The following is a 26,708-nucleotide window of genomic DNA, read 5'->3' on the forward strand; positions in this document are numbered from 1 at the left end:
ATGGGGGGGATGATACAGGTAAGCTATTTGAATATTTCAAAAAATAACTATCTGAGGAAAAAGTGCTGCATATGGTAAATACCTTGATATTAGATATATTTGGATTTATGTGTCCACACAAGGAAACAGAGAACATTTAAACAACTGGGAATATACAAGAGGAAACAAAAATTAGTTCTATTCTCTCCAATGGCAAAAGATTGAGTTACCTTAAAATAAAGATCTTTTTCCACCTGCACAAATTTTAAAGCGACATCTGAAGATGAATTGGAAAGAGTATGTTCCATATTTAAATTTGTTTCCACATGGTTTGCTGCAAAGACTTCGTCGGTTGATTTTATTTTCGATGCTCTACATTTCCATTCTGGGTCACCCCCTATTCAGTGAAATCATTTTATGTCATTGGTGCAGCCAACAAAAAACTGATGGTGTATTTGCTGGATATGGAAGGTGCAACACGCATTTTTCATGTTACAAAAATCTTCCTACAGAAGTTCCAAACCTGTTGGATTTGGCAAGATATGATTAAGGGAGATGATACCAATACTTTATATAGTTTCTAGAGTAATCCTTGAAAGACTTGTATTCTGGGTCTTCAGTCAAGTAATATTATAGGGTCTGTAGAACTATCAAATTACCTGTGTTATTGAGGTGAAAGGTGAATTTGTGGTGGCCTTATTTGTCTACCTGATATTAAGCCAAGGGTACTGCACTTAGGAAGACAGCTGACATCTGCCGTCAAAAATGTAAAGTAGGAAGTTAGAGTATCTTCATATTTAGGTTTAAACTTGCATTGCTCAAGAAAAGGTAGGATACAAAGTTATATAAACAATATCTTTTGTATTTTATCAGCAGATTTTAAAAAACTGGAAGAAGACATTACCAACATGTTCATTGCGGTTGTCTAGGTGGTGACGGGCACTTAAATATTTTTTATCTTTTTCTATGTTTTCCACAGTGAACATTTATTATTTTTTTTTTTTTGAAAAATTTTTTTTTTTTTTATTATACTTTAAGTTTTAGGGTACATGTGCACATTGTGCAGGTTAGTTACATATGTATACATGTGCCATGCTGGTGCGCTGCACCCACCAACTCGTCATCTAGCATTAGGTATATCTCCCAATGCTATCCCTCCCCCCTCCCCCCTCCCCACCACAGTCCCCAGAGTATGATATTCCCCTTCCTGTGTCCATGTGATCTCATTGTTCAATTCCCACCTATGAGTGAGAATATGCGGTGTTTGGTTTTTTGTTCTTGCGATAGTTTACTGAGAATGATGGTTTCCAATTTCATCCATGTCCCTACAAAGGATATGAACTCATCATTTTTTATGGCTGCATAGTATTCCATGGTGTATATGTGCCACATTTTCTTAATCCAGTCTATCATTGTTGGACATTTGGGTTGGTTCCAAGTCTTTGCTATTGTGAATAATGCCGCAATAAACATACGTGTGCATGTGTCTTTATAGCAGCATGATTTATAGTCATTTGGGTATATACCCAGTAATGGGATGGCTGGGTCAAATGGTATTTCTAGTTCTAGATCCCTGAGGAATCGCCACACTGACTTCCACAATGGTTGAACTAGTTTACAGTCCCACCAACAGTGTAAAAGTGTTCCTATTTCTCCACATCCTCTCCAGCACCTGTTGTTTCCTGACTTTTGAATGATAGCCATTCTAACTGGTGTGAGATGATATCTCATAGTGGTTTTGATTTGCATTTCTCTGATGGCCAGTGATGATGAGCATTTTTTCATGTGTTTTTTGGCTGCGTAAATGTCTTCTTTTGAGAAGTGCCTGTTCATGTCCTTCGCCCACTTTTTGATGGGGTTGTTTGTTTTTTTCTTGTAAATTTGTTTGAGTTCACTGTAGATTCTGGATATTAGCCCTTTGTCAGATGAGTAGGTTGCGAAAATTTTCTCCCATGTTGTAGGTTGCCTATTCACTCTGATGGTAGTTTCTTTTGCTGTGCAGAAGCTCTTTAGTTTAATTAGATCCCATTTGTCAATTTTGGCTTTTGTTGCCATTGCTTTTGGTGTTTTGGACATGAAGTCCTTGCCCACGCCTATGTCCTGAATGGTAATGCCTAGGTTTTCTTCTAGGGTTTTTATGGTTTTAGGTCTAACGTTTAAATCTTTAATCCATCTTGAATTGATTTTTGTATAAGCTGTAAGGAAGGGATCCAGTTTCAGCTTTCTACATATGGCTAGCCAGTTTTCCCAGCACCATTTATTAAATAGGGAATCCTTTCCCCATTGCTTGTTTTTCTCAGGTTTGTCAAAGATCAGATAGTTGTAGGTAAGCGGCGTTATTTCTGAGGGCTCTGTTCTGTTCCATTGATCTATATTTCTGTTTTGGTACCAGTACCATGCTGTTTTGGTTACTGTAGCCTTGTAGTATAGTTTGAAGTCAGGTAGTGTGATGCCTCCAGCTTTGTTCTTTTGGCTTAGGATTGACTTGGCGATGCGGGCTCTCTTTTGGTTCCATATGAACTTTGAAGTAGTTTTTTCCAATTCTGTGAAGAAAGTCATTGGTAGCTTGATGGGGATGGCATTGAATCTGTAAATTACCTTGGGCAGTATGGCCATTTTCACGATATTGATTCTTCCTACCCATGAGCAAGGAATGTTCTTCCATTTGTTTGTATCCTCTTTTATTTCCTTGAGCAGTGGTTTGTAGTTCTCCTTGAAGAGGTGCTTCACATCCCTTGTAAGTTGGATTCCTAGGTATTTTATTCTCTTTGAAGCAATTGTGAATGGGAGTTCACTCATGATTTGGCTCTCTGTTTGTCTGTTGTTGGTGTATAAGAATGCTTGTGATTTTTGTACATTGATTTTGTATCCTGAGACTTTGCTGAAGTTGCTTATCACCATAAGGAGATTTTGGGCTGAGACGATGGAGTTTTCTAGATAAACAATCATGTCTGGGACGCATTCAAAGCAGTGTGCAGAGGGAAATTTATAGCACTAAATGCCCACAAGAGAAAGCAGGAAAGATCCAAAATTGACACCCTAACATCACAATTAAAAGAACTAGAAAAGCAAGAGCAAACACATTCAAAAGCTAGCAGAAGGCAAGAAATAACTAAAATCAGAGCAGAACTGAAGGAAATAGAGACACAAAAAACCCTTCAAAAAATTAATGAATCCAGGAGCTGGTTTTTTGAAAGGATCAACAAAATTGATAGACCGCTAGCAAGACTAATAAAGAAAAAAAGAGAGAAGAATCAAATAGACCCAATAAAAAATGATAAAGGGGATATCACCACCGATCCCACAGAAATACAAACTACCATCAGAGAATACTACAAACACCTCTACGCAAATAAACTAGAAAATCTAGAAGAAATGGATACATTCCTCGACACATACACTCTCCCAAGACTAAACCAGGAAGAAGTTGAATCTCTGAATAGACCAATAACAGGAGCTGAAATTGTGGCAATAATCAATAGTTTACCAACCAAAAAGAGTCCAGGACCAGATGGATTCACAGCCGAATTCTACCAGAGGTACAAGGAGGAACTGGTACCATTCCTTCTGAAACTATTCCAATCAATAGAAAAAGAGGGAATCCTCCCTAACTCATTTTATGAGGCCAGCATCATTCTGATACCAAAGCCTGGCAGAGACACAACCAAAAAAGAGAATTTTAGACCAATATCCTTGATGAACATTGATGCAAAAATCCTCAATAAAATACTGGCAAACCGAATCCAGCAGCACATCAAAAAGCTTATCCACCGTGATCAACTGGGCTTCATCCCTGGGATGCAAGGCTGGTTCAACATACACAAATCAATAAATGTAATCCAGCATATAAACAGAGCCAAAGACAAAAACCACATGATTATCTCAATAGATGCAGAAAAAGCCTTTGACAAAATTCAACAACGCTTCATGCTAAAAACTCTCAATAAATTAGGTATTGATGGGACATATTTCAAAATAATAAGAGCTATCTATGACAAACCCACAGCCAATATCATACTGAATGGGCAAAAACTGGAAGCATTCCCTTTGAAAACTGGCACAAGACAGGGATGCCCTCTCTCACCGCTCCTATTCAACATAGTGTTGGAAGTTCTGGCCAGGGCAATCAGGCAGGAGAAGGAAATAAAGGGTATTCAATTAGGAAAAGAGGAAGTCAAATTGTCCCTGTTTGCAGAGGAACATTTATTATTTTTGTTATGACACGGAAAACTTACAAATATTAATTTCTAAAATGTATTGCTCAGACTTCCAGTTTCAACTTGGAGATGGAGAGAGCTGCAAAGAGGTTGCTCCCATACTTGTAGCAAGAAAACTGCTGGACAGATAAATTAATGACTTTTCATCAATCCATTAGAGAAATGACATTATAGAACAACCTGAAATCTGGAGAGAGATTGGCCTTTAGCCAGAAGAAGTGCCTGAGCATTTGGATCCCTGGAGCAGATGCCATATAAACTAGTAGGGAGATTAAATTGTTGGGGGACATGTGGGAGCTAGCCTGAGAATGTGAAGATCCTGGGGGCTACTGCCATAGGTGGAGTCCCAACCTTTTGCAAGCTTCTTCCTTCAGGAACTGTACCTTGCTTTCACAAGGAGGATGCGAAGAATCTGGAGAAAGCCTCCCCAACACCCTCTGTGTTGCTGATTGGGGAAGGGTCACAGTAGCTAGTCACCATGAATCTGCTTATACCCCTCTCTTCAGAGGAAAAGACATCACATTGCTATAAAGAACTACCCGTGACTGGGTAGTTTATAAAGCAAAGAGGTTTAATTGACTCATAGTTCTGCAGGCTGTATAGGAGGCATGGCTGGGGAGCCCTCAGGAAGCTTAAAATCATGGCAGAAGGCAAAGGGGAAGCAAGCACATCTTCACACGGCAGCAGGATAGACACAGTGAAGGGGAAAGTCCTACATACTCTCAAACAACTAGATCTCTTGAGAACTCACTCACTATCACAAGTACAGCAAGGGAGAAATCTGCCCCCATGATTCATTCACCTCCCACCAGGCCCCTCCTCCAACATGTGGGGATTACAATTTGACATAACATTTGGGTGGAGACACAGAGCCAAACCATATCAGGCACTGAGGAAATACCACTGCATTTTAGGGCAAGGGAACACCAGATCTCATCTATGTGTGGTTTTGTTTTGTTCTTTTTTTGTTTGTTTTTTTTGGTCGTTTGTTGTTGTTGTTGTTTTTCAGCCTTATGCAGGAGAAAGGGCCTTGGGGCCATAGACTGAGAACACTGGTGGATATCCACTGCAGCTCCAGGAAGGGAATGGGAGGTTGAAGATACTCCACCTCTGGAGGAAGGGAAAGACATAATTGTAAAGACCACATCCCCAAGACCCAGGCCAAGTGTGTATTTCAAACTGTGTAATTCAAACATTAGAGAATGCCTCTGCCCGACACTCAACCACTACACTAACAAGCTTCCAATGAGGAAACAAAGTTACCAGAGGAATTTGAAGTCTCTGGTGGCCACAGCAGCAACAAAACTCAACAGTGACAACCAAAGCAACTACCAACATCAAACACAGCCCAATTCCCAGTCAGATTAAGATAAATTACCATGTCAAAGGTTTATTTACCTCAGTATCTATTACTCTATCTAAGATGCCTGATTTTTACCCCTGAGATACAAAGCATGCCTAAGCAAGAAAAATCACAGTCTAAAGAGACAAAGCAAGAATCAGAACCAGACTTAGATATGTAACAGTTGTTGGAACTATCAGACAGGAAATTTAAAATAACCATAATTAATATTTTAAAGACTCTTGAGGGAAAAGAAAGACAATATGCAAGATTAGATAGAAAATATGTAAGATTAGAAGACAATATGCAAGATTAGATTTGATTCACTCTTATAGTTTCCAGCTCTGTATTTCAGTATATTTCAGTATAGAGCTGGAAACTATAAGCGAATCAAATGGAAATGTTAGAAATTAAAAGCAGTAACAGAAAAGAAAAATACCTTAGATGGGCTCATCTGTAGATTCAACACAGACAAGGAAAGAATCAGTGAACTTGAATATAGGGTAACAGAAATTATACAAACTGAAAAGCAGGGGGAAAAGTGAAAAAAAATGCAATTGCAATACAAACACAGTAGGTTTTCAGTATTAAGTAGGGCTCTAGAAAACAGCTATTTTTCAGATTAAGTAACAGTTTGGTGCAATTATGCTGATCAAGTATAAAGAACTACAAATTAAAGACTTCACTCAAAGAAGACCTCTGACAAGCAACCAAGTTGCTACAAAGTATTTAAAAAGCTAGTGACCAACCAGTTGTTTACAGTGATATATTTTGCAATATTTGTTTTAGATTAAGAGTTCTAGGAAATACAAAAAGATCCACAGTACAAAAAAACAAATGTGTTCCTTCTAATGCTCAGAATTAACATTTTATCTTTGCTCAAAGCTTCTTTTGAAATAAAATACACCATTCAAGATGAAATTCCGATCCTCTCTGATGCCCCCTCTCCTATACTACAACTAGTATCATAACTTTGGTGTTTATCTTTCCAGGCTTTTCATTTTAATTTAATTTTTAAAAATTAGTCTTTTTTATTTTTAGTATTGCACCTGTACTTCAAAAAGTAAAACACTTTAAAAATTGACCTTCCAGAATTTAGCATCAGAATCTCATTCACACTCATGGTTTCAGTTACTAGCTATATACAAATAATATGTAAATTAGTAACTCCAACCCAGATGCGCCTCCTTCTTTCTTTAGGTGCACACTATCTGTCTATTTACAGTGCTTTTTGGATGTCACCAATCAGTTGAAATCCAAACATTTACAATCAAGTTGCCACCCTAAACCTGATCTTTCTTTAGAGTTCCCTAACTCACTGTAAAGAATTACCAACTGTGCATTGCCCAGAAATCTAGGTGTGATTCCTTGACATGTTTTGCTTTCTCTTTGTGCCCTTCCTCCTATGATATCTATCCTCAAATCTTAAGGATTTTTACCTCCTAAAAATCTCTCAAATCTATGCCTTTCTCACCATATCCAAATTATCATCATCTTGGTCCAAATCCCATCTTCTCTCACCTGGCTTTCATCAGTAACCTTCAAACGTTTGTATTCATAGGCTCCCCATCCAATTCATTTGCATCAGCCAGAGGACTTTTTGAGTTTTCTCCTCACCTCCTCCAGCACTAGTCATGCTGTCCTTTTAATCCCTTGTATTGACAAGTTCCCTCCTGCTAAATTGCCTTGACACATGACTCTCTCTCTCTTTTTGTGTTAATATGTATTCATTCTTAGTGTCATTTCCATTATCTATTCCCTGGCTGTACTTTGGAGGTATCATGCATGTTGCTCACCAAATGTACCCTTTACATCTAGCAATGTATCTGGTGCACATATTCTGATAAATAAACATCTATTGACAAATGAATCAATGAATGAATCAGTCAAGAGTATATCTTTAGATAAATGTTTTTCTTAGGTAAGGAGAATCAAACCATTTAAGTGCATTAGAATTAAAAAGCATTTTAGCATTTGTGAGAAATTCTGAAAGCAGTAACAAGTAGCAGTTTCTACTTTTACAAATATAACTGAGGTTAAACAAAATATACCAAGTAAAAAATAACTTCTTACTAACTTGGCTAATTATGGGTGAAATTGGTCATTTATGCTGTGACAATGATCAGAGACACCCTTGGAAACTATGCTTCTTTAATGAATAATGATGTCATTTTATAGTTTTATGCTTTCATTTTAGCATTTGAGAATAGTTCACAAACACACTAATTAATCTCTGCAATGATATTGTACTCCTATATTACAGGCCAATTCAAGAAAGTAAATCACACAGATTTCAAAAGCATAGGAAAAATTTTTAGATGCCTAAGAATATACTCTTTACCTCCTGTACCTTGTTATATATGTCTTTATAGTCTTAGATAGATCTTTAATAAAGAATTGAAACAGAAACAGAGATCCTTATTTTAGCTCCTTTATGTAAATCATATGCATATTTATGACTTAGTTCCTTTGTGGGCATTTTATATATATATATATAATATAAAATATAAAATTTATAATAGCTGGTACAATAGCCCCCAATAAATATAGTTTGCTTAATTAATGTAATGAATTCATTAATACATTTGCCTTTTGCAAAACAGAAACTAGCTCGATATTGTGAAGTCCCAGGGTTTCCTCCCTCATCCCAATATGATGGCATCCCACCCCATGACTCTAAGAAGGATGTATATATCGATGATTACAAAAGTTAAAGCTCTTGTCCTGACGTCTTCCCCTAGCTTCAGATCCAAATTTTGAACTGCACAGCTAGATACCCAATAAGTACCTCAAACTTAAACATGTCTAAACCCAGGCAGCTCTAGGGTTTCTACATGGAAGAGTAGCTATCTAGTTGACAAGCAATTTTTTTTTGTTTAGATTAAATGTTTTCCTGTTGTTGCTGAAAGCAAAGTATGGCTAATGGGCAGGTATTATTGGAGCATAGAAGCTCTTCAAGCCACCCTTTAAGACATCTCTTTAAAAAATTATTTATTTCATTTATTTGTAATTGACAAATAATACTTTGTATATTTATGGGGTACGATGTGATGTTTTGATCTTGGTATATATTGTAGAAAGAGTTGATCAAGCTAATTAACATATCCATTACCTCACCAACATATCATTTCTTTTTTGCGGTGAGAACATTAAAAATCTATTCTTTTAGCAATTTTGAAATATATGAGACATTATTATTAGCCATGGTTACCATGCACTGCAATGGATCACTAAAACTTGATTTTCCCTACCAAATTTGTTCCTCTTTAAGTACCTGTTCCTGCTGAAAGCCGAGGAGGCACCTGGATTGCCCTCTTTCTGTCCCTCCTGACCTCCAATGCATCAGCAAGACCTGTGATTGTTTCTAAACCATATTCCCTGATTCCAACCACCTCTTGTGATCTCCACTGCTACCTTTATCCAGATCTTATCTATCACCAGTGCTTCCCACACTACTATCTGGTCTCCCTGCTTCCACTCTGGCTCTTCATATTTCCTCACCCCTAACTCACATGTTCCACCAAATGCATTCTCCACACAGCAGCCAATTATGTCTTGCCAATCTAGTCTACTTTCAAACTGCATTATAACAAAGCACCAGCAAAAAACCAAACACCTCCAACAAACTTCACCTAGGCTTTGATAAAGGTCAAGGTTTGCATTTCAAAAATTTTCCTCTTTGGAGTTGCAGAAAAGAAATATTCAGGGCTGAATTTCAGCAACCTTCTTATTAGTATTTACAAACTAGTTACACTTGGCTAATTTGTAACACCATTGAAAGTGAGGTTTGGCCATAAGTGTACTTTACATTGTGAACATTAAAAACAAACAAGACATATTGTCTGGCAAAATATTTTTTGCTGTTGTTGTTGTTGTTTGAAATTGTATATATTTGAACTACCTTAAAAGATAATCAGAGGAAGTCCCAGGTAGTTGGACATTTAAAAGTTTGTCTTTTTTCTTTGAAAATAATACATGAAACTTGGAAATTGGGAAAACATATTTACTATAATATTCAAGTCAAAGAATGGAGAATTGCGCAGTTAGGGTTTATATAAAATGAGTTTTCAAATTAAAAAAAATCCAGACTAAATTATATCTTTATAATGTATAACCCTTAAGAGTTGTTTATATATCTTCTGATTGGTTCATAAGCGGAAGAGCTGCTGCATTGTTCAGTATCATTTCCCCATATTTCACTGAGAAATGAAGTTCAGAGAGTAATGAAATTATGTAAGGGCATACATATTATTTTATAACATCTATAGAATTTACATCTTTGGACTCTCATGCCTAAATTTAATTTCCTATTGGTTTATTATTTCATCTCCGCCTGACTTCTGTGTTTTATATCCCAAATTAAATTTCCCACAGATTTCCTTAGGTATATTATTACTCTATAAAACGGCAATAATCTGTTCACTATAGCCAACACTATTGCTTAATCATCTTTGTAATTATTTTATCATTTCTCTATTTTTTGTTTTGTAATACACATATTTAGGAAAGGACAAGTAAACCAAATTCCTAAATTGACAAAGTACTACGTATAAATTAAATAGAAGTTGGTACAGTCAAGCATGAATCTCTGAATAAAGCCACCAACTTTGAGAAGTGTTTCCAACAACCTTAAGTACTTTTTTCTTCACTCCACTCTTTATAAAACTTGGTGATAAAGGTGTTCACGATGGAACTAAAAGTTATTTGGATTAAAATATTGCTGGTCTGGGATTCATGCTTCCCCAAGCAATATTGATTTGCTAGGGGATTTTTTTCTGTTCTTATTCAGTCTTTTTAATTTAAACTATTTTATATTTATGTTGCTTTTTTTCTGATGTTTTACTGAATTAATTCTATAGTTTCCAGGCCACGGCAACTACTGTAAGGGTATGGCCCATACTGTCAGATTATATTATTCAGTGTTCCTCTGCTCATCTCAGATCCTTCAGAGGCTGCCATTTTTACACGTTCTATTACACATCAGGACTTTTAGGTTTTAATTTTAAAGAAGTGTTCCACATTTGAGCCCTCTGATATACCCTGAGTTATAGTTACAGTTACAGTTACAGTCAGATAACTTCTCAGAAAAAATGACTTTGTAGTTTGAACATGTTTTCTCCATCCCTCCATGTTAATTTTTTCCAGTTCACAAGTGAAAACAAGATTAGTATGCTCTGAATCTACCAGTCAGTATGTTTCATCTTCCACCTCAACATTGAACCGCTTCCTTTCACCTTATACATCTTTTTAAACAATACATTCAAGGACTTGGAATATAATTGGCAATTTTGTTGATGATGAATGAGGCTGAGCAATATAATGATGCCTTTTGCTACTCTATAGTGCTTTCAGTAAAAAGAAATGGCTTGAGGACTAAGAGTATATGAAATATGAGTGAGAGAAACAGCTCTAAGGTCCTTGATAATAAAGCACCTTTAAAAAGATATCATGAGATGATATTTCTCCCTACCAAAAAAACCCCAAAAAACTATGTGTGAAAAAAAATCGGCTCTCTTATATCAACATCGGGCATTCATGCAATTAAAATCTTTTGTATGTGTCTGGTAATGATATCTAATATTTAACAGAGAAAGGCAAAAACTGGTTGAGTATAACTAAATTCTAAACTTGAAGTCTTTTCTTCCCTACTGGATACCACTACAGCTCTGCCTCAATGTATGTCTTAGGATTTACCACTTACCTTACTCCAGCTTTTTTCAAGATCTATTAAGACAGTGGTCCCCAGCCTTTTTGGCACCAGGCATGAGTTTTCTGGAAGACAATTTTTCCACAGACTGGGAGGCAGGGGCGGGGGTATGGTTTCGAGATGAAACCGTTCCACTTCAGATCATCAGGCATTAGTTTCTCATAAGGAGGTCACAACCTAGATCCCTCGCATACATAGTTCACAATAGGGCTTGTGCACCTACGATAATCTAATGCCACGACTGATCTGACAGGAGGCAGAGCTCAGGCAGTAATGTTCACTTGCTCACCACTCACCTCCTGCTGTTCCAGTCCATGGTCCAGAGGTTAGGGATCCCTCTATTAAGACATAGGCTTACATGCATTCACTGAACAATGTTGGCTCCTGAAGGCAGCTTGGGAGTTTTGATAGAAGAGGATTTTAAGGTGTTTTCCTAAGATATTCTCACAACAGTTTTGGTAATAGGAGCTACTGAAGGAATATATTCACTTAAAGATGCTCTCTTCAAAACAGTAACTTTCAAAGATTTATAGTTTATAGCATAATCTAGCCAGGCAATCAACCCCATCAACACTCAACCCCATCTGCTCTCAACAAACTGAAATATACAAAATAAATGAACTGCTAAAAAATCGCTTCCAAATATAATTTAATCAACTGTAACACCAGTGGGGCTATCTAGAATTAAAAAAAAATAACATGTGTACTTCTTTATCTGTTATTGTCTATTTTTAAAAAATTATTTATTTATTTACTTATTTCTAGATGGAGTCTTGCTATATTGCTCAGCCTGGTCTCAAACTCCTGGACTCAAGTGATCTTCCTGCTTCGGCTTCCCAAAGTGTTGGGACTGCAGGCATAAGCTGCTGTGCCGTGCCACCTATTTTTTTGTGTGTGATTTTTTTTTTTTCTTTTGAGACGGAGTCTCAACTCTGTCGCCCTGGCTGAAGTGCAATGGTGCGATCTCGGCTCACTGCAACCTCTGCCTCCAGGGTTCAAGTGATTCTCCGGCCTCAGCCTCCTGAGTAGTGGGGATTACAGGCATCTGCCACCACACCAGACTAATTTTTGTATTTTTAGTAGAGACGGGGTTCACCATCTTGGACAGGCTGGTCTTGAACTCCTGACCTCAGGTGATTTGCCCACCTCAGCCTCCCAAAGTGCTAGGATTACAGGTGTGAGCCACCACGCCTGGACTGCCATCTATTTTTTTTAAATAAGCATACCTATTGGGATCATAGCTCAGCTTCCAGTGCTTAATCATCAAAATCAAAACAAATGATCAAGTATTTATTATTTTTTTTACATGTGAGATATATAATACATGCTAGGGATGATGCAAAGATGCATAAGGCACAAGCGTTGTCAGAGAGTTTACAGCCGAATTGAGACAACGGATCTGAAAATTAACAAAATATTTCAAGAGTTAAACAAGAAAGAAAACTTGGGGTCTTAGCTGGGACGTTATAGAGGCTCTTGCTATTTCTAGGATCTGCTTAAAATAAGGTTAAAAATTAATTATTACTTATATAATTTTAAATGTAGACATGTATAACTGTTATATCACTTCCTAGTCCTGACCCTGGCCTTTTCTTAGACTTGTGATTTCCTAAAACTTGGGACAAGATGTTAAGGAAAAATATGTAGGCCCGCTCATCCTCCTTTTTTTCCCCTCTTGCTCATGGCAAAGATAATTTTTAAACTAAAATAAACACAAATTGTGTAAGTATAACATTTGGATCTCACATCAGACTCACACAAATCTCAGATTCTTATCTAGTACCAATCTTTATTAATGACTGAAAGAATTATAGGGAAGTGCTGGGCACAGATAGAACATTATTTCCCTGGGGAACCTGAAATAATCAGACATGTGTTTCCAAAACATCCATGTTATTTCCCATTATGATGTGCTTTGGTTTCATATTAACAGATACGTTTTTAAAAATTTACACAGAAACATTGAAAGGAAATCATTTCAGTCTCAAAAGTTTTCCATTTTATAATCTGTCAATTACAAAAATAGAAAAACGTTCATGTAGCTATGCCCTATTCTCCAGCCAGCCACGACTCATAAATCCAAACATTCCAGGTTTATTTACAATAAGCTATCTAGCCAGGCCAGGTACACCCTACTAAAATCATTTTATAGATAGGGATTTGCAGGTATCTTTCCTCTAGTTAACCACTATTAACAAGATTAACAAGAAGGTCTGGGAGGTCATTAACATGTTTATGAAGTGGTCTATTAAGGTCATTTATTCCCTTCACATCCCCCAGGGAATAAGTCACAGACCTGCTGTTAATACCCTTTATTCTCTTTAGTTTCCTCTTTGTTGTCCTCTTTCTCTCTCTCTCCATATATATATGTGTGTGTGTGTGTCTGTGTATGTATGTATGTGTACATATAGATATATGAGTAAAATGTACACAAATTATTTTTAATTGGATGCATAAAGATATTTCCACCTTGAACTTTTGCTGTGCCTGCTCAGCCCCTCCTGCTCTATCTAGGATTCATTCTTCTCTATTATTTGATTTTTTTTTGGCAGAAAAGTTCTTGTAGTATTGATATAAGTAAGAGCGAGAAAAAACAATTAATCTAGCCTTTATTTGATAAAGCACTTGTATTTACATATTAACACAGGGTGCCTACATTTTTCGGATAGAGATTTTTCTTTTCTTTCTTCTTTTTTTTATTCCTAGAGACAGAGTCTTGCTGTGTTGCCCAAGCTGGAGTGCAGTGGCACAAACACGGTTCACTATAGCCTCAACTTTCGGCCCCCTGGGCTCAAGCAATCCTCCTGCCTCAGCAAGCTGTGTGCCTGGGACCACAAGCACATGCCACCATGCCAAGGATTTTTTTTTTTTTTTTTTTGTAGAGACAAGGTATCATTTTGTTGCTCAGGCTGGCTTCGAACTCCTGGGCTTAAGTGTTCCTTCTGCTTTGACCCCCCAAAGTGCTGGGATTACACGCTTGAGACACTGTGCCCAGCTATATTCAGACAGAGATTTTTCTTAATCTTCAGAAAACATAAGCCATTATTTATCTTCAAAAACATATTAATTGCCCAGATTGCTTTTGTAATTTTGAGTCATTATAAGAAAAAGTATGAGAAATACTTCTTTTGCACCACGTAGTTATAATGACAAAAAATAAAGACTAAAGAATATCACTCTGCAATAATGAATATCATTCTGCAATAAGAATAAAGTATCATTCTGCAATAAGATGAAATGTTCTGCATGTAATACATGGGCAGACTCAGTATTCCCCCAGCTCAAGGCTTGGGGGAAATTGTGACTTATAGCCACAGACCATATATATTTGCCTAGTAAAGCTAGAACCATAGGCCTCTGGCTTAAGGGAAGGATGAGACGATCTGTTCTGGAATGGGGGGCGGGGGGTGGTGTCAAAATCAAGGACATGCACAAATGTTGCAAAGGCCAGAGCACTTCTTGTCCATCTAAATTGACCGTGTGCTACCTTTCAAAAAGACTTACAATTGAGGGTATGAAGAGAAACACATTCCATGACATTTATTAAGTATGGTCTTGGCCATACTCTCTATCTTAGGGAAGCCCTGATGGAGGTGGTGGAATATGACTTAGAAATCCTTTGCTTTTCTGCTCCATTGGTCTATATGTCTGTTTTGGTACCAGTACCATGCTGTTTTGGTTACTGTAGCCTTGTAGTATAGTTTGAATTCAGGTGGTGTGATGCCTCTAGCTTTGTTCTTTTTGCTTAGAATTGTCTTGGCTATACGGGGTCTTCTTTGATTCCACATGAAATTTAAAACAGTTTTTTTTTTTAATTCTGTGAAGAAGGTCATGGTAGTTTGATGGGAATAGCATTGAATCTATAAATTACTTTGGGCAGTATAACCATTTTCACGATATTGATTCTTCCTATCCATGAAAGACCTCAGAAAGAACACCACACATCTACAAACATCTGATCTTTGATAAACCTGACAAAAACAAGCAATGGGGAAAGGATCTCCTATTCAGTAAACGGTGCTGGGAAAACTGGCTAGTCATATGCAGAAAACTGAAACTGGACCCCTCCCTTACAGCTTATACAAAAATTAACTCAAGATGGATTAAAGACTTAAATGTAAAACCCCAAATCCTAAAAACCCTAGAAGGAAACCTAGGCAATACCATTTAAGACAAAGGCATGGGCAAGGACTTCATGACAAAAACGCCAAAAGCAACTGCAACAAAAGACAAAATTGAGAAATGGAATCTAATTAAACTAAAGAGCTTCTGCACAGCAAAAGAAACTATCATCAAAGTGAATAGGCAACCTACAGAATGGGAAAACATTTTTTCAGTCTACCCATCTGACAAAGGTCTAATATCCAGAATTTACAAGGAACTTAAACATATTCACAAGAAAAAGACAAACAACCCTATCAAAAAGTGGGCAAAGGATATGAACAGACACTTCTCAAAAGAAGACATTTACATGGCCAACAAACATATGAAAAAAAGCTCAACATCACTGATCATCAGAGAAATGCAAATGGAAACCACAATGAGATACCATCTCACACCAGTCAGAATGGTGATTATTAAAAAGTCAGGAAACAACAGATGCTGGCTAGGCTGTGGAGAAATGGGAACGCTTTTGAACTGTTGATGGGAATGTAAATTAGTTCAACCATTGTGGAAAACAGTATGGCAATTCCTCAAGGATCTAGAACCAGAAATACCATTTGGCCCAGCAATCCCATTACTGGGTATACACCCAAAGGAATATAAATCATTCTACTATAAAGACACATGCATACGTATGTTTATTGCAGCACTATTTACAATAGCAAAGACATGGAACCAACCCAAATGCCCATCAATGATAGACTGGATAAAGAAAATGTGGTACATATAAACCATGGAATACTATGCAGCCATAAAAAGGAATGAGATCACGTCCTTTGCAGGGACATGAAACTGGAAGCCATCATCCTCAGCAAACTAACACAGGAACAGAAAACCAAACACTGCATGTTCTCACTCACAAGTGAGAGTTGAACATTAAGAACACATGGACACAGAGAGGGAAACAATGCACACCAGGGCCTGTCGGGGTCTGGGGGTTGAAGGGAGGGAACTTAGACGATGGGTCATTAGGTGTAGCAGACCGCCATGGCATACATATACCTATGTAACAAACCTGCACGTTCTGCACATGTATCTCGGTTTTTTGGTGTGTTTTTTTTTTTTAGAAGAAAAAAAGAAAAAAGAAGGGGGGAGATCTCATTTTAATTGATTTAGACCAGAATAAAACATTTTAAAAATTAAAAAAAAAAAAAGAAATACTCTGTTTTCTCAGCCTGCAGGGAGGTAGAAGAGTGCTTACATCAGGGCTGGCCAAGTTTTTGTTTCATTTTGTTTTTTGTTCCCCTTTATTGCCCAAAGCAGCAAAGAGTAACTTAGGTCTCTGCAACTTGATTGCGAAGATACGCCAAGGAAAACCCACCTAACAGTGCAGGGAAGGACTACTAGAGTAGTTTTGGTGATGCCCAAGATGGCAGCCTCACAGTGGTGGATTGGCCACATTTGGTTATATAAATGGCCAGTTTTCAATCAAAAATATTAGAAAGTTGAAACAGCTGGAAGCAATAGCTGAGATGATGATGATGATTTTATTTGATTTATTTATTTTTATTTGTATAAATTTCTGAGGTACAAGTGCAGTTTTGTTACAGGGATGTATTGCATAGTGGTGAACCTGGGCTTTTAGTGTATCCATCATCAAAGTAATGCACCTTGTACCCATTAAGTAATGTCTCATTAACCACCCCTCACCCAGCATACTGCCCTTCTGAATCTCCAATGTCTATCCTTCTTATCATGATGATTTTAAGTATCAATTCTCCCCCCTCCCCTTTATTAGAATGACTTGGATAAGCCTCCAACTTTTTTGAATCTCAGCTGTTTCTTCCTTTTTTAACTTTTATTTATTTATTTATTTATTTTGAGATGGGGTCGCACTCTATCACCCAGGCTGGAGTGCAGTGGTGTGATCTCGGCTCACTGCAACCTCCGCCTCCCTGGTTCAAGGGATTCCCCTGCCCCAGCCTCCTGAGTAGCTGGGACCACAGGTGCATGCCACTACATTCAGCTACTGTTTTGTATCTTTGGTAGAGATGGGGTTTCGCCATGTTGCCCAGGCTGGTCTTGAACTGCTGAGCTCAAGTGATCCACCCACCTTGGACTGCCAAAGTGCTGGGATTACAGGCATGAGCCACCACGCCCGACTGATAGCAGTTTTTTTCTTTATTGGATAATAAGTGGAGTGTTATAAGGATTAAATGGGAAGATACAGATGAAACACTTTGTTATTTAGCACATAGTAGGCACACATTAAACTTTGCTTTTCTTCCTGTCTAGCAGATTACATGGACTTATCTATGAGACACACTGTTTACAGAAAACTCATGAACAAGAAATAGTGACCAAAAGGAAAGAAAACAACAAAACGATTCCTTCTAAAGCAACAAAGAAGCAAGTTAAAAATTACACATTGCACTGACCATCTGACATGCAATGGCTTTGGGGACCAAGATGGATGTGGATAAGCTGAGAAAGAAAAACAGAAAAAAGCAGTTGAGAGTTTCAGGAAGAGCAGCGAGGCTTTTCAGTTTCATCCCCCCAGGAGTTAATGGTATCACAGAAAACGTGATCATTTGCCGAATGCCGACAGTGAGCTAAGTCTCATCTAGGACCTGCTCTTAGAAGCTTTCCAGAGTCAATATCCAGAGATACTGTTTTTCTATCTTGTACAACGGTTTAAAAAATTTGCAACGTGACAGCACTGATTTATACAATGCACTCACAGTCTATTTCTTTAAAAAAGAATACATACACAGAGAGAGAGAGAGAGAGAAAGAGAAAGAGAGAGAGAGAGAGAGAGAGAGAGAGTGTGTCACCGTGTTAACATTTTTCCTGAAAAAAGTATTTAATACCCTCTCCCTACCCCCTACTCCCCCACCCTATCCCCTGGAACGAAGGAGGGGAAGACTGAATGGGATTTGGAGTTTTCCCACTGAGAAAGGGGCATTTTCTGCAACCAGGTCAGTGTTCAAAGGACTAATGCTCTAAGGAAATTATCCAAAGAAGAGAGAGGCAGTTCAGGGTTATTAAGTTATTTTAAAACATTGCCCGGGCTGTTGCTGCTGACCTTTGTGAAGGGAACAGGATGCTGCTTCCCAGGGGAACAGAATAAGAAGCAATTAGAGAAGCCTAGGAGAGGCTCAGGAATGTTTGGGAATTCACACATACCCCATATTACGTGGGAACGCTAAGAATGAAAATAAACTAATTTGATTAGGGACATATTTGGGTTCTAGAAAATATTCTAAAAATGCAGCTCACACTGGGGCTATATCTCTATGAGTGTTTTCCTAAAAACCTGAACACTCAATATCTAATAGAGGTCAATAAGACTTCAATCCAGTTTCAGAGGAGAAAAGGAAAGCCAATTAACATTTCTTAAGCAATATTCCTTATGTGTCATAAAGTAGAATGGGTGTCACGTTAAGCAAATGGCTCAAACGAACAGAGTTGGGATATGATACAGTTGTTTCAAATGCAGATTTATTTGATGTGACTACTGGTTTTTTTCTAACACGTGATTATGTAAGAAAGTGCATGTTTAAGAAAGTTAGAAAAAGAAAATGGGGAAACAGCTGAAATAATTTACTCCTCTTCTTTTGGATAAACCAACTTGAATATGTTCTATGCTCATTCTCACATTTCCAAAAGTGCCACGAATGAGGCAGGGAATGCTATACCATGTGTATTATAATACAGGATTATTTTCCCCATACACACATTAAATTTTAGCTGCCACATGTATAGGTGTATGTATATATGTTGCCACCTTTCCACATGACATATGCCATATAGAATGTTACAACATTTTTCTGTAAAATAAAAATGTATCATTGATGACATTCTGTTAAGACTCAGTGGCTACTATATCCTGGCCCAAAAAGTAGGTCCTGTCCACAATGCTCAGTGAAAAACAGTAGTTGATCAATTTAAAGCTCTATTGACCACTAGAAAACCAGAAGAAGCCTCATGAATGATATTTAGGAAAAACAGACTCTAGTTCTACTGAAACAAAGCTAGAGCTGAGAGTGGTCCCAGGCATTATCTAGTTCAACCTTCTCATTGAGGTTCAGCTAAGTTATACTCCTTATCATATTGTTAGATTAAGATAGAACGGAATCTAGAACTCATGTTTTGGTATGTACCATTCATACATCCATGCCAAGGACTGTCCCTTAAGCACCAAACTGTAGGAGCTATGAGAAACTCTACCAAACACTCGGCATGCTTCCTAACACTAAAGTTCATGTCTAGAGGGCATGAGAGATGGATTTGAGTGGTAAATCTAAATTGACACACAAATACTACAAGATTGTTTTGAAGGTGAAATGAGTCAGCAAACTGAAAAGCACATAGAATTACTGACATATGTTCATGAATTCATTCCAATATTTACCAAGTACCTGTTATCTGTGAGGCACTATGCTAGAAAAAGAGATAACAACAGCTATCCTCCTGGAGTCTGTTATTTCAGTCAAGGTGATACAAATCAGCTTATGAAACTACAAAAAAGGATGTGAGGGTTTTTTTCATGAACCTATGAGACACAGATGATATCAACATCTACATCTCCCAACAAGATCTATAAAACCAAAACCAGACTCAGTACTCTGCACAACACTATGGCACCCCTTTCACTCTCTTTCAGTTAATATCTTAACCTGAATTGTTTTCATGATTATATCATCAATAATGTATTCCCAACTATTCCTTCATTGTGGTTCCAGAGCTTACTGAGACTCAGGTAATGTGACCTTTGAAACCATCAAATGGCAGAGGAGAAAACACAGCAGAGAAGATTGACCTCTGGGTTATCTTTGTGTACTAAAGCCTTTTGAAAAGTCAGAGCATCAGGCTTTTGGCAGTGATTTCAAAAATTTAATTACCCCGAATCATTCACCAGCATCCTCATAGACTGACAGATCAAATTAGACAGCTGATTCTCTGTTGCATCCACTTCTTATCATCAATAGTGCTAAATAGTTAAGTGAAACATTTAATATTATTTGTCCTTTCTATCCCGATAAGATTGATGGTGCAATAAGAATCCTCAAGGGCAATATGAAGATTCATTTTCACTTCTCTGGAAAATGATCACAAACAATTTCTATTTCAAAGTCAACATTCACAAAATCAGAAAATGTTAGTACTGGAAATGACCTATGATATCATGTCATTCTGCTTCCTTAAATGACAGAGGGAGAAACTGAGGCCCACAGAAAATAAGCAATTTCCCATTGGTCAAGTATTAATAGCTAGGTGACAGTAAAGCTGGAACTAGAATTCAAGTCTTGTGATGCCTAGCCTATTTAAAATTTCCCCTATTTAATGTTGTCTTAGCTGCTAAAAGGTATATTTTGAAGAAAAATATACATAAGAAGGATCTTACCAGAAATAGCACAAAATTATATACTACATGATGTGTTCACATTGTATGAAACATTATGACAAAATTCAACTGATTTTCAAACCCAATGTCAGAAGACTTGTATCATTCTTAGAAGAGTGAGGTGTCTGGAATAAGAAATGAGGAATTTTTTTTTTTTTTTTTTTTTGAGGCAGAGTCTTGCTCTGTCACCCAGGCTGGAGTGCAGTGGCGCGATCTCGTCCACTGCATGCCCCACTTCCTGGGTTTACGCCATTCTCCTGCCTCAGCCTCCCAAGTAGCTGGGACTACAGGCGCCTGCCACCACGCCCAGCTAATTTTTTGTATTTTTAGTAGAGACGGGGTTTCACCATGTTAGCCAGGATGGTCTCGATCTCCTGACCTCGTGATCTGCCTGCCTCAGCCTCCCAAAGTGCTGGGATTACAGGCGTGAGCCACCACACCTGGCCTGAGGAAATGTTTTCTATGTTGATATCATACTCCAGTTTCTTTATAATAAGAGCCCATCTCATTGTCAGAAGACGTGTCTACTGCAAACCAGCCAACACAGGGATATTTAACACGTTGATTGCTGTTAAGGCTAAGATGTAGTTAGGCACTGCTCCCTCTGTATATAAATACAGGTACTGAAATAGCAATCAATATTATGAAGGAAGAAATCAACCAACCAAAACTTGAATTGGAGCAATGCCTGGTACCAACAGGGGCTAGAACAAGAATGAGAGCAAGATATGCTTTAAGCATGGGACATATTTGGAATCCGAAAAAATTGCCATGAAAGTAGTAATAGAGGCAATACAGTAGGGGGCAGGGGAAGGTGGTGTCAAGATTCAGATGCTACTGGAGTTAGGGGAACACTGGTACTAAAAACCAGAGCAAGATCCGTGAGTTCAAACCAGAATGTAGACCAACAGGATACAGAGAGCCACATATACCAAAAGGTAAATCTAGACAGATGGCCACAGTTCCATGCAGAGAGTCAAATACTCGTACTAATAGAGCTATAGGAATGGTAGGCCATAAGAAGACAGGACAGTCAGAACCCAAATCAGCAATTTTGTCAGCACACACAGCAACAGTAATAAGAAATGTTGACTGAAGCAACTGTTAACTTCATCCAATGAGGTTTTATATCGCATTTTGCTAAGCAGGAAGCAGCAGAAAGTTGTGAGCAAAACTCAGATGCAATAAATGGTTGTGGAAACATGCCTGAGATTGAGAGTGAAGAGAAGGGTCGATCAAGGTCATCAGGCAACATATACAACAATGTATATACAACATTCAAAATTACCAGCAGGAAAAGATAAACACTCCTTTGGACATGAGTTGCTTCTTGAGCATTGCATGTAAAAAACGCTGAGCAGTTAGCAAGTTCCCAAGAACCCCATCTTTCACTCTTCTGTGAAGGGCTTCAGAGATATTTCGAAAGGGAACCTGATGAAATGCATTACTGCTGATGGAGTCAGCAGGTTTACTCCTGAGTTTCATTAGTGAATTCTTCCCAATATTTAGCAACCACAGCGTCTTTGAAGGAGGAAAGGACCAGCTTGTCTAAAAATCAAATCCTTCCTAAGGGACAGCTGGCAGAAATATAAGGTCAAACACTTTTGCTGGTATTACAGAAAAGTATCAGAAAACCAACCTTCAGCTAGAACTAATATATGCAGAAGAGGTTATGACCTCAATTGATCTCTCCATTTCTGCACCAATGGGAGACAGCAAATAACATTTACTTTCTTCATGAGTGAGTGGAAACTAGAGACAATGCTAACAAATTTCATAACCAATATTTGGGCCAGCCTAGTCACGACATCCCAAAGAAGATATAACAGAGCTGGAAAAGATCCAGGGAAAAACAACCAAGATAATCAAGGGGAAAGCTTATCTTTCCGTCAAGGACAGACTAAAAGACTAAAAAGGATTAGAATTTCTCAGACTGGGAAGATGAAAATGAAAAGCATTAGTAGGGGGATGTGAGGCTAAAGTCGACTCTGGATAAATATAAATGTTTTTACTGAATTTCAAAGAATTTAATTAAGGCCATTCCTTGAGGTTAAAGGATGCAGATTCAAGAGAAATTAAAATGCCTATATTTATATAGAAGTCGGTACATTTATGGAACATATTATTATTAAGACAAAGCTGAAGTGGGGAATAGGAAAAGTTTGACACCATTGGATAAACTCACTGCCAGTTGATTTACAATGCATTATTAAGAAGTGGTCATGATGTATTCGAATTTTTAAGGTAAAATGTACTAGGTTACCTGACAAAACAACCATTGGTATCTTCATCTGGGACAGAGTTCTGGGCTAGTTGCCCTGTTGGTCTGACCCAGTGTGATATTTCTTATGCTTTTATTATGACATCTATACTGGAACATCCTGCATGCATGTTTGGGATTCCTAAATTCTTTTGACAGTCCAGAATACAGAAGAATAATTTTCTAACTCATTAAGAAAGCAAGAGAGTCCCAGCTCTTGGCTCTGTTTGGTTTACCCACATGGGAGCATGCAACATAAAAAGGTGAAAGAAATCCTAACAGAATGCAGCAGCTGGTTAAAGGCTATTATATTGAAATTTTCATGAGTTTGACAGTAGGCCAAAAAACTACAAAATGGCAGAGAGTAGAAAAGGCAGTTGTAACAGGTTGAACATTGTTGGTGATTATTTTTTCAGTGGCAATGAAAGCTGTAATCAAATAACCTGAAAGAGATGCTGGTAGGAATAAGGGAGCCCCAAGGGAGAGGGAATATGAAAACTGTAACAATGATGTATGCTGTGGACAAATAAACTAGACAAACACGTAGTTTGAAGTATCAAAATCAAGGTTCTTAGCCTCATATGAAAAGCTGATGTCAGGATGCAGGCATAAACACTGCCTGATTTGCAAACTAGAGCAAAAGATGTTAATGACTTAAAATCTCAAGAATGAGTGCACAATTCAACAACCAACAGGAACTGTGCCATTGGTATAGAAACCTCTTGTTATGTGGGCGATCCCTTTATCCCAGCATTGAAAAGAAAAAGTTACAAAGCATTAAAAACATAGCCAGAGAAGACACCTGGTTTTGCAGCTGGGCATCTGTGGTAAAAACTCTTGACTGGAAGTCAAGACAAACAAGATAAAAAAGAGGAAAAATGAGGACTGGTTGAAGCACTGTCACTGTAAACTTATTTTTGTTCTTTTTAGACCAAGACGGCATCTCAGATTATGAACGGCATTAAGCTGTGCATAAAGTCCACCGAACCTTGTACATCAAATTAATTTGGTTTCCATAGAACATTTTAGATAATAGTAATGGCTAATAAGACACAAGTGCCATTAATCATCTGCTTACTGACAATGTTCATTTTATAAACATGTTTGTTTTCCCTATATTACAGTTTAACATTTTACACTCATATTTGAGAAATTATACCATCCCTAATTTCAAAGAGATTATAATTGTAGAGAGAATTGCTCTCCATAAGGTTTCAGAGATATTTTTGAGAAATTATGTAATTTCCTCATTCCAAGGAACTGATTATTTCAGAGGCTTTTAAGGTCTCCATACTCACCTTTTGGCAAAATTTCCTGCCTATTGTTCTCTCTCTCTTATCATGAGCCAGGAAGCATAATAGTCCTAAATTATATACCAAGATTTGAGCTCTTTAAAGAGGTGTGTGGTGAAATTGGAGTGTGTTGATAGGGCATATCTAAAGCTAATTAAACAGTGGAAAAATAAAATTCCTATTTTTTAAAGTAAGAATTTACATTATGTTCATTAAAATAATGAATTTTAAAAATAAAGATATTATCGAACAAAAGCTGAGATCTTCGGTTTTTAAGTTTGGACAGGACAACTGAATGAGTCATGCTCATTAAGTCTTAGAGCTAAAAAGGATCTTAGATATCATCTAGTCCAACTCTTTATTTTACAAATTAGAAACCAAGGTTTGGCTGGGCATGGTGGCTCAAGCCTGTAATCCCAGCACTTTGGGAGGCCGAGGCGGGTGGATCACCTGAGGTCAGGAGTTCGAGACGAGCCTGACCAATATGGTGAAACCTCGTCTCTACTAAAAATACAAAAATTAGCCAAGCGTGGTGGCAGGTGCCTGTAGTCTCAGCTACTCGGGAGCTAAGAGGAGAGAATTGCTTGAACCCGGGAGGCAGGGGTTGCAGTGATCCGAGATCGGGCCACTGCACTCCAGCCTGGGCAACAGAGTGAAACTCCATCTCAAAAAAAAAAAAAAAAAAAAAAAAGAAAGAAAAGAAAGAAACCAAGATTTTTATAGGTTAAGTGACTTGCCTAAAGCCATACAGTCACCTAATGACAGAGCCTCTAAGACTAGACTGGAGGACTAAAATTGAAGTTTTCTTATTCATAGATCTGTGCCCTTATCAATACCATCACCATGGTCTTTAGGTACATGAAGGAGCATTGGACAAACAGGATATGTAGCTGCTCTCTAATTCCACTGAGAAACAGCAAGAGACTAATACACAGAAGGGAATTACAGCTTTTCTGGAATTTGTCTCTTTTTTATTTTTTGGACGGAGTTCATTTCCATTCCCTCACAGCAATATACTGGGATCTCTTGTAGTAGAAGTAACATCAGGGAGAAGATGAATATATAGGGAAAGGACAATGGGACCGGGGAGACCCTAGCAATCTATGTGAGACCTCTAGTGAGCCCCAAACAAGTAGTCATTTGGAGAATAATAGCTTAAAGGTGTCTTGAATTCTCCAGTGATCCTAAAACCTCATCTATGAAAGGAGAAAAAGAGTCTTTATTTCAGCTCATAAAGGAACTGGATAAAAGTGAGAGCTTTATGAATTGGTTGAAGAAGTAGCAGGTCTCAAACATCTTAGTCAGAAATAAAAATTTGTGAGGACAAAGACACTGATGTAGGAAATCACTGTCTAGAGTTTGAAGAAAATTGTTCCATAAAATATACAGTGGATGTAAGGTAATATACAGTGCATGTCTACAGCAATATATTATTTAATAAAGCATGTGATTTAAATAGGTATTTAAAATGTACAGTTTTGAGTGACTAAACTAATGAATTAAATATAACAATAATAAAATTAAATTCAGAAAATAAGAAAACTAAAAAGCAGAATCAAACATACTAAAAATGAATTTTCAAGTTAAGAGATACCTCATCTGGAAAAATGTAATAAGACAGATGGTAAACCGTTTCCTAAAGTATGTATTTCTCCTGAAAGAGTCAAAAGACTACCTTCACTCCCATTTTTCTGAGTTAACAAAATAGAGGCATAAAATCAAATTTCTTGAGGACTGTAGTAATGAAGATCTAGGACTGCTGTTATTGCTTTAGAACCGAATTAAGAAGAATTGATGGACAGTGAAAGAATAAAAACAGATTCGATAAAAGATGGCAGGCGGAAAAAAATGGGAAAACATCTAATATTTTTAGTCAGACTCATGGCAGAAGCAAGTTCAAAGACTTCGGTTGGTATCGAGGACTATTTTATGAACCCAGTAAATTGTAATTGTTGTTGAGGTTTCCAATTCAAAGTTAAATTTAAGTTAGACTCTACTGCACAATGGATGAGAGACTGTGAAGGTATGGTAATCACTCAATATCCTCTCTCCTCTCTCTTCCATGTTGACCCAATGTATTGTCATTTATATTTCATGCAAAATACTACAGAAGGTGCTTCCAAGCACTCGTATTCTTTTGACTGGCACAAATGTTTCCAGAAAACAGTATCTTTCTGTTGTTAGGTGACAAATACTGAGTGTTAGGTATCAAGAATGAACAACTAAGCCCTACGAGTCGAGGACTGCTGCTTTCTGCCTTTTGGAAACATGAAGTATTCATTCACCCAAAACAGTTGTGTACATATAACTGCAGAAATCTTCTATCTTTGACGGAAGAAGAAATGTGAGAAAACCCCTAAATAAAAGAAATTGTTCTCGCAAAGACTGACTCCCACTATC

The 26,708-nt window shown here is 37.6% G+C and overlaps 1 protein-coding gene across 1 annotated transcript in view; it reads right to left on the reverse strand.

Moving 5' to 3' along the window:
* Positions 1–26,708, reverse strand: part of DMD (dystrophin) — a 2,218,635-nt gene that overhangs the window by 180,075 nt on the left and 2,011,852 nt on the right. The gene's annotated exons all lie outside the window — the stretch shown is intronic.

The sequence above is a fragment of the Pan paniscus genome, chromosome X, assembly GCF_029289425.2.
Source record: "Pan paniscus chromosome X, NHGRI_mPanPan1-v2.0_pri, whole genome shotgun sequence".
Taxonomy (NCBI): domain Eukaryota; kingdom Metazoa; phylum Chordata; class Mammalia; order Primates; family Hominidae; genus Pan; species Pan paniscus.